General features: G+C 43.8%; 1 non-coding gene across 1 annotated transcript; it reads right to left on the bottom strand.

The window, feature by feature from the left end:
* Positions 1-7342: 7342 nt before the first annotated feature.
* On the bottom strand, positions 7343-7449 carry LOC115067220. The gene has a single exon (XR_003846648.1). It is a non-coding gene; the product is annotated as a U6 spliceosomal RNA (small nuclear RNA).
* Between the last annotated feature and the right edge of the window lie 2513 nt (positions 7450-9962).

Here is a 9962-nt window from a genome sequence, read left to right as displayed (position 1 = left end):
GACAGGTGCGGCACAGAGGGGAGAGGCTAGGACCAGCCTGGGTCCCTCTCTTAGGGGCTAAGAGGGATGGTGTGACGGCGACTCAAAAACTACACCGAGTCGGGAGTCTTGTTGAGGCAGGAACTCACTTTATTGCATCAGGCATTAGCTTATATAGTTTAAGCAAAAGGGGTGTGGAAAAGGTGGTGGGTATAAGAATGTGCCATCTGGGGCGAAGACTGTGGGCCACTGGGAATTTACCACACCAGTTGTTACTGTGCAGAGGCAATCCTAGATAGGGCTCTGCTGAGTCACCTCCACGCAGAAGTGACAGACCAGAGAGACAGGTCGCTAATCTTTAGCCAGGCTTAGGAAATTATATTAGGCCTCATTTTCCTCCATGTTGTGTATATGAGGGTCCTGAAGGCTCAACAACTACTGTTGAAGACAGGACATACTTTGGATCCAGGACTTGGAGCAATGGAGTAAGAACTGACCTGGAGGTCTTGTACCTGAAATTTAGATATCACAATGCTAGATGATAATATGAAAACCATCAAGGGAGAAAAACATCAATGGTCCAACCCAGCCCTAAACCCTAATAACCATAATGATGGCACTATCTATTGGTGCAGTGGTGGCACTGTTATATAGGGGCAATCAACAGCTATCTAATTGGAATTAAAGCCCTCTTGATGGGAATGAACTCATGGGCAGCACTGTAAACTCAGCCAAATACACATGGCAAGAGAGGACATAGATCCTAGAAAAAACCCTCTTTCATATCTCTAGAAAAATGAATTTTCTTACCATGTGCTAAATATGGCTCCTTATATTTACAGACAAGCATACTGTACACTGTTCATCAGAGAAGCTTCTTTTTACAATAGATGGAGGCTAGTGCAGATTCCATAGCTGATCAGACACAGAAAATATACATCTGAGAGATGCCAAATTCTAGGTGACACATCTACAGTTGAACATCTCTACCTACTCATGGAACAGGGCGGAACTAGGGGTAGCCTGAAAACTAATGCATCTCTCAACTCTCACCAGTAAACCTTCTCAGAACATAGTGTGATGGATACAGAAGGTCACAACTGGCCAAGTTTTAAAGAATAAGAGACTGCAGAGTATGGTCTTTTAAATTCTGAAACCTGAGGTTCCTCAGTGTGGTTCACACCATAATTCACTTCAGTGGGACAAGTGGGTTTTTTTGGGGGCATATTCTGTTTTGTTTTTCATATTATTTGTGTTTTTGCACTGCTGTTTGGGCATGTGGATATTCTTTGTTGGTTGGGTCTAGTAAGAACTTGTATTTTTCATTTGTGTAATTTAATTTTGTTTCTTTTTATGCTGTTTATATAGCTTGGTTACTTTTTGTTCAGGTTTGGAAAATACATTGGTGTGTGTTTCAGGTTCTTGCAGAGTAGTAGACTGCCCTGAGTGGATGGCGGGACAGGGTAGTATGTAGGCTGGACAAGTTAGTAGGAGGGCTTGTCTGTGTCAGACAGATCAGAAGTCAATGGAGTCTATCCTAGGGAGTTTAGTTAGTTTGGGTTAGGGAGCTAGTCCAGGGACCTGAGGCAGAGGAATTGGTGCCTTCCTGGGTACAGGGTGGCAAGGAATAGGGTGGCAGTGGGCAAGTGGAATGGAATAGAGAGAAGTGGGTGGCATAGACTTACCAGAGTCCAGACTGGGCAGATCTATCCAGCTGATCAGAAGTTAGGGAAGTTGGTGGAGTTGGGGGGACTGCCTGAGTATGTACTTAGCAGTCTATGTTAAGGTATTTAGCTAGTGTGAGTTAGGGATCTGTCTAGGGATCTGATGCAGAGGAATTGGAGTCTGCCTAGGTCTGAGGCTGGCAGGGACAAGGTGGGAGTGGGCTACAAGAATGGACTAGAGATGCAGTGGGCAAAATCTGACTTACCAGATTCCTAGATGGACAGGTCTGTCTGCCTCATCAGGAGCCAGGGAAGATGGAGGTGGAAGGAATCACCTGTGTAGGGACTTAGCAATCTACAGTAGAGTGTTGTGACCCAGAAGATGTTCTTCTGACCCTATGATGACAAGCCATTGTCCCGCCTCCTTCCCATGGTCTGCAAAGAAGCCACTCCCCTTCCCTCTTCCAGACATTCCGTTGACCATAACCCCTTGCATGGGAGGGGCTAAGGGTATTCAAGCTGGGAAAACCAGGAGGTTGGTCTCTTGCCATTTTGTAAGGCTGCCCAGAACCACAGGATTTATGTCTGGGTATGGACTTTTGAACATAGCTGTGAATGGCTGGGGGCGCCCACTTGTCTGTAAGTAAACCCGTACCCCAAGCTCAGTCAGCAAGTTCAATATACCCCTTAAGATTCTTCAAACGGGGGTTTGGAGAATTTTTTTCCTCAGGCTGTTGCAAGTACTGTGGGAGGAGAGTACTGGATGGAACATGCACCTCCTAGCAGTGAATTTGACTTACATTTGGCGTAGCCCAGCAGGATAGAAAAAACCGAGAATGAGTTTTGGAAGAGTGTTGATGATGTCCCTGATATGGGGAAAGAGACCAACAACCAAAGTAAAGTGGGGTGAGGGGAGAGTTTGGGCTGAGGAAATGTTAACCAGGTGAGCCATTCCCAAAGGCTTGGGTGGGGATGGTTGAAATGGTATGGTTAATGCAGTGGACAGTGAGATATGTAGCTATGGTGAGGCCTTCTAAGCAGTTGAGGTTGATGGGAGAGATCCCAGGGTGGCAGCCATCGTGTAAATGGTAGGGTGGCATGCCTGAGTATGGTGAGGCCCTGAAAAGGGAAGAAGGCCTGGAACAGATTCTACCATCTCTGGGAGTAGCACACCGGGACAGAAATGTCAAAAAGCAGCTGCAGAGGCTGCGTGGCCGCTGCCATTGTTAATAAAAAATTTGTCCCAGGCAGAGGCCTTAGCCAGAAGGGAAACCGAAGGTGTTAGAGAGGAATTAGAAGAGGAGAGGGATAGGAGGCTGGCCCCTTCGGTACTGGCCTCTGACCTTGCCAGTAAATTAGATAAGAGAGAAAAGGAGATGGAGGTGTTGGCATGCCATTTTTTACATCTAGGAGGTCAAAGAGTAAAAAAAAGCCCAGATCAGAATGATAATAAAAGACCTATCCTGGGACCCTCAAACCTGGAACCCCTGGGAAGAGTTGGGTAGTGAGGAAGAAGGAAGTGACCTAGAGATAGTGGGAGAGGCTCCTTGGGTCTGACCTTTAATTCAAAGAAAGGCAAAATCCATGGTCCAACATGCCAATGGAGGTCTTAACAAAAGACTGGTGCAGAAGAACATGGTGTTCAGAGAATACTCAGCGCCAGAACTATTCAAACTGGGAAAGACATTTAAACAAGCTATGAAGGAGCCTGTGGCCACCTGGCTTGTGAGGCTATGGGATATGGGGGCAGATGGAATCATTTGGGGCAGATGGAATCATTTTAAGTTCTACAGAAGCAGAGAAGTTAAGCAACATAACCACTTATCCCTCTTTGAGACAAAGATGTCACAATTTAAGACAACATGAGGGAAACCAGTCCATGATGGATTGGCTCATATGAGCCATTCAGGATACATGGGTATCTCCAGCTGAGATTCCCATGAATATTAGAGATTGGAAAACCATTGAGGAAGGACAGGCTCTGTTGAGGGAAATGGACATGAGGGAAGCTGTATTTGATGCCTAGTTCACGGGCCCAGGACTGCGTTTACAGGAGACTTAAGAAAGAAACTGATTCAGCAAGGCCCATGAAACTGATATGGAGCTTTGATAGCAGTGTGAAGCCCCATGGTCGGACATGACCTATATAAGGTTGCTGAGGCTCTGGCAGATTTAAATGATTTAGATCAACATGTAAACAGGGTTTGAAAGGTGCTAAAGTAAGTAGACACAAGGGAAAAGGGGCCCCTCCATGTCTCTGAGCATAGATGTGGATGGATCTGCACAGAGCAGGAGTTGCTGCGGACAAGAGAGATGGGCAGCCAAATGCTGTGAATGTGAGCCTGTGGAAGGCTTAAGACCTGACCAGCAATTCAAGGGAGAAGTAAGAGAAACAGGGGACCAGGAGGTGCAGGTAACTACAACTGTGTCCCTGCTCCAGAGGAATGAATCCTCATTGGATGGGACCCCTGCCCAACCACTGCCTTGAGGGGGTGGCCAAGGTTGCCCAAAGGTGAGGGCCATACTGGGGTACCAGAGGCCACACGTTGAACTGAGGATTTATTGGTCCCCCGTCAATATCCAAAACACATGAGCCCTAGTGGATACTAGGGTAGAGTGTACATAAATTCACAGGAATCCTCAAAAACTTCAGGACCAGTGGATACCAGTGGATGGGTATGGGGATAAAACCATACAAGTAAAGCAGACTAGACTAATTCTCGGAATGGGCAACTATTCCTCCAGCCCCAGGAGTACAAGGTGTGTATCTCTCCCCTTCAAGAGAACATTTTAGGGGTGTTCCCTGCTGGGTCACACCCTACATACTACTGTGGGAGAGTTTTGGCAGATGGTGCGAACAGTAAAGGTGATTACTTGGGGGCTGGCAAGATGGGAGCCAAATTGCCCACCCCGTGGAGGGTGGTGAATATCAAACAGTACCAGCTGCCTGGGGATCGAGATGAAATTACTGAAACCATCCAGGAGCTTGAGTGAATAGAAGTTATCTACCTAGCCCACAGGCTTTTCAAAATCCCTGTTTGGCCTATCAGGAATCCAGATGGCTCCTGGAGAATGACTGTAGATTACCGGGAGTTAAATAAAGTTGCACCTCCCATTCATGCAGCGGTGCCCAACATTGAACTGCTAACTGATCAGCTGGCGCAAGAAATGGGGTCCTTCCACTGTGCAGCAGACCTTGCTAATGCATTCTTTAGTATTCCCCTAGCCACTGAATCCCAAGATCAATTTACATTCACATGGAATGGATGACAATGGACTTTCAGAGTACGTCTCCAGGGTAACCTCCATAGCCCCACAGTTTGTCATGGGATGGTGGCCTGTTACCCTCCTGTAAGGATGTTCCACTACATAGATGACATAATGCTAACTTCTGAATGCCTTACAGGTTTGGATGCTCATTTAGTGAACATGCAAGTGCACCTGAAGGAGCAAGGATGGGAAATCAACCCACAGAAGGGCCTGGTACAGTGGTAAAATTCTTAGGAGTTTTATGGTTAGGCAGAACTTACATGATTCCCAGTGCAGTGGTTGAGAAAATGTTACAGTAACCCATACCAATAAGTGCTAAGCACTTACAGGTAATTTTGGGATTTCTTGGGTATTGGTGAATTTTTATACCTCACTTTCCTCAGGTTACCCAGCCCCTGTATAATCTAATAAAAAGAGGTGCTACATAGGATTGGGACACAAAGGTACTGGTTGGGCAAGCTAAGCAGCTGTATGGCCCAATACTTCAGTGTCCCTTCCTCTTGGAAGTCACCAGGAGCCCTGAAGATTATGGGTGGGGCTTGTGGCAACAACAACCTGAACAGACTATCCCAATTGGGTTCTGGTCACAAGCATTGAAAGGGGCAGATTCCCAGTACACAGCATTAGAACAGTGACTGCTGGCTGGGTACAAAGGATGGCAACAGGTAGAATCTGTTATGGGCCCTATCCCCATTACAGTAAAAACTGCATATCCCATAAAATGATGGGTGGAGGGCCTGTTAGCCATGACCCTGTCAGGGGTGTACCTAAACCAAATGCTGCAAAGATGGCATGCATATTTGCAAAAGTGAGGGGGTGGTGTCAGCAAGCCTGAACACCAGTGCCATGCACCAACTAAAGTATCATCCAAGCAATTGTGTTTATGCCCATGGCAGTTACTGTCTACACGGTCTTGCTTCTTACAGTTTGTGTTTTCATTGTAGGTGGAATCCCACTAAATTGAGCCATCAGCCTATGACAAACAGAGGATGCTTAGACTTGAAGAGTCCAGTGCCCTATTACAATGGGAGAAAGGTTACCCCACCCCCTCTGAGGTGAAGGGATATTCACGGAAGTAGTGGGCAGAAAGTTTTGTGAGACCCAGAGGAAAGGGTGGAGAGTGAGACCCAGAGGATGTTCCTCTGACCCTGTGATGCCAAGCCCTGGACCGGCCTCCTTCCCATGCTCTGCAAAGAAGCCACTCCCCTTCCCACTTCCAGCCAATTGGTTGACCACAGCCACTTGCAGGGGAGGGGCTAAGGGTATAAGAGCTGGGCAAACCACAAGGCTATTCTCTTGCCATTTTGTAGGGCTGTCCAGAACCACAGCATTTTTGTCTGGTTGTGGACTTTCAAACATAGCCGTTAATAGGGGGGTGTGCCCACTTGTCTGTAAGTAAATCCACACCCCAAGCTCAGTTAGCAACTCCAATAAACTCGTTAAGACCTTTAAACCAGGATTTGGAGACTCTTTTCCTCAGGCTGTTGCAAGCACCATGGGAGGAGGGGATTGGATGCCACCTGCACCTCCCAGCAGTGAATTTGAATTACAGGTGTTTAGCTAGTCTGAGTTAGAAATCTAGTCCAGGGATCTGAGCTGGAGGAAATGGAGTCTGCCTGGATCCAAGGCTGGCTGGAGATCACATAAGTATATCATCTGAAAAGACATCTATTCACATACTCTGAAAATTTTATTTTCCTAAAATTTGAGAAATAATATTAATGGGAAAATAAATGAGATACTTCAGAGGAAGCATTAGAGATAGATATACATTGTTGATAATGTATATTTTCAAAGTATATAGAAAGAGATTTCAAATTTGCTAACACTAAACCATTAAGATCCTTATCTTGTTCAAACTATTTCATGACGTCTTAGTCCCAAGAACTCTTATTCACTCCTCAATAATTAAAACATAATTTATCTTACAAGTTTTCTCTAGCATTTCCTCATAATAATGTGATATAGACACCGGTGACCAAGTGCTGTTCATATTGTGAATGGTGGCTATGCATGCCTGTCTCATGTACCTGAAATCTCAGGTATGGGGTAGACAGCTCAATAATTGGCATAAGATGTCAGAGTAAAGATAAGCATCGCTGATCTTATATTACCTCTGAGAAGTATAAATAGAGTCCTTCTATTTGGATCTTGGCCTTTCTGAGTCACCAGAAACATTATACAGGTTTCTAAATGAAGCGTAGAACACATAAGCCTGGAGATATGTTAAAATATTCAGTCTACAATTTGAAAATTCTACTATGATCTTTCATATACTTGTGAAAACTATGTATGAGAAACCCCATTTCTGATACAGAGCATAAATCATTTCTTGGGAATGCCAAGAAAGAGAATGAAACCACGGAAGAAATAGTTTCGGGAACAAAATGACTAGAATATTTAACAGAAAGGAAAAGGTGTAGCTTTTTTAAAATAAGGAGTGCTTCATGAATTTGTGTGTCATTCTTGCACAGGAGCCATGCTAATCTTCTCTGTGTGCTTCCAATTTTAGTATATGTGCTGTCAAAGTGAGCCCGGAAAAAGTATAACAAGGGGTTTTTGAAGGGTGGAGAATTGACACAGTATCTCAATCTGTACCACAGGTTGGTCTGGAATTCACAGCACAGACCTCAGCTTTTATAGTCCTAGAATTAGAGGGATGAACTACAATAACTGGTTCCCAGGGGTTCTTTATTCGATTATACTATTTGGGACAAAATCTCTTTCTAAACGAAGCTTCACGTGCCTTGCGTTACATATATTCTCTTCTAAGAATATATCATGCAATTCCCCCAAACCAAAAATGGCTGCATTCATGTTCAAATTGATGGCAACATACAAAACACTCTCTGTTCTTTGCTTCATTCATTTAAAAAAATGTCACAGGATTGGATTCGTGCTCAAATTGTGTATTTCCACATTCCTGTATACATATTTCTTGTTATGCTATTCCCAAGTCACTAAGATATTTCCTCTAAGATGCTGCTGCCTTCATTAATGCACACAGTTCTGAGGACTAGGATGCAGAAAAGCAAAGCCCTCTACCAGCTTCTCTCGTTTAGCTCCTGGCCCACTACATAGATGTTGCCACGTGTTCCATAGCAATAGTACATGTACATTTCTCCATATCTAATAATGCAGCTAATGGAGAAGAATGGAAACAGAATATATGTGCTGAATACCCTGAATACTCAACTCTAACTGAATCTGCTTTGATATTTCTTGTCTAGAGTCCCCACCTCACACAGGTGCTATTGGTGAATCCCCAAAGAGCCCGTGGACTCTTTGGTGCAGATTAGCCCTATCCAAGCAACATCAGCTCTCCGTTTCCAGGATGTGATTTCTGTTGGTCTTCATCACTCAGCTTGATACTTGCTTACATACACTAACAAATAAAAATCCAAAGGCCAGAAATATGTTACCTCTTTTGAAGTTTTTGAGCTGTTAAGTCCCAAAGACCAAGAAACATTGCTGGCTATTGTCATTGTTAATGGATACTCTCCATAACCTGATGCTAGGACTCTAATGCTGAAGACACTATATACTTGAGTCATAGAACGTAATGAAAAAGTAAATTACTCAACTGTGGTCTCTGTGAGCTATAATAATAAATAGCCTGCTAAGACACCCACACTGTTGAATAGTGAATCCGATTGTTATGGGAACAATAAACTGCTCTTAGCTTAGATTTGAGGCCCATTCCACAGATGAAATCAATACCAGTAACCATTACTGGAGCAAGAACCTGTGGCTAAACAGGTCATAGCCAATAGTGGTAGAACAGGAGCTTGGTAGGAAGAATGTGAGTCATGTCTGATAATTTTAGGAAAGGACTGGCTGACAACTGTATAAAGAAAGCATGATAAACTAATCAAGATGGATTTTTTTGTGATTGGAGACATCACTCAGCTTGATACTTGCTGCTCCTCCAGAGGACCCAAGTTCAGTTCCCAGCATTCATTCCTGCAACTGACAACCACCTGTAACTCCAGCTCCAGGGACTCTGATAATCTTTTCATGTCTCTGTGTTAGCAACAGCATACATGCAGCACAAATCTTGGTAGGAAGAATGTGAGTCATGTCTGATAATTTTAGGAAAGGACTGGCTGACAACTGTATAAAGAAAGCATGATAAACTAATCAAGATGGATTTTTTTGTGATTGGAGACATCACTCAGCTTGATACTTGCTGCTCCTCCAGAGGACCCAAGTTCAGGTCCCAGCATTCATTCCTGTGGCTGACAACCACCTGTAACTCCAACTCCAGAGAATATGATAATCTTTTCAGGTCTCTGTGTTAGCAACAGCATACATGCAGCACACACACACACACACACACAAACACACACACACACACACACACAGAGATGTAATAAGAATTTTTTTTAATTTTTATAAAGATAGATTTGTTCATGCACAGAGATCTGCCTGCCTTTGCCTCCTGAGTGCTGGGATTAAAGGCGTGTGCTACCGCACCCAGTCTGTACATATTATTTTTGTGTTGAGCTGTTGTTAACCATCCAGATTTGGAGATAATAATGTTTGTAGAAATATCTCCAGAGAATCATGAAACATTCATAAATACGTTCAGGGAACTGAAAGAGGACAGGTATAAAAGGTGAATGAAAACCATGACACGCACACTGTTGAATGAGATAAGTAAAACAATTCAAGGCTTGAATCCCAACACAGTTCATTGATGGTCATTCCAGGGCAGTTTTTTCCTCATTATCAGCAAAGTGGACAAAACTGATGCTTATTACTCCTTTGTGGATCCTGGATATCCCAGGGTTACAAAAGTTTTCATAAATCTCAACTCCAGATACATCATGGACAATGCATGAGGCAGGCAGCTGTAGGATTTACTGCCACTCCCCTAAGGTGTTGTTTTTGATCTTTCACATAGAGAAACATTCTCAATTTTATTACTATTCATTTTATAGGTAAAGGTATCAGACTAGCACTTCATATGAAATGTGGAAAAGCATAATGAAGTTGTTAAATAAATCTATGTAGTAATACTTTTATAATAAATGGGAATATGAATTG

The sequence above is a fragment of the Nannospalax galili genome, unplaced genomic scaffold (assembly GCF_000622305.1).
Source record: "Nannospalax galili isolate Female #2095 unplaced genomic scaffold, S.galili_v1.0 scaffold1345, whole genome shotgun sequence".
Taxonomy (NCBI): Eukaryota; Metazoa; Chordata; class Mammalia; order Rodentia; family Spalacidae; genus Nannospalax; species Nannospalax galili.
Note: the sequence above shows the minus strand (reverse complement) of the source record. Positions and strands in the feature narration are given on the sequence as shown.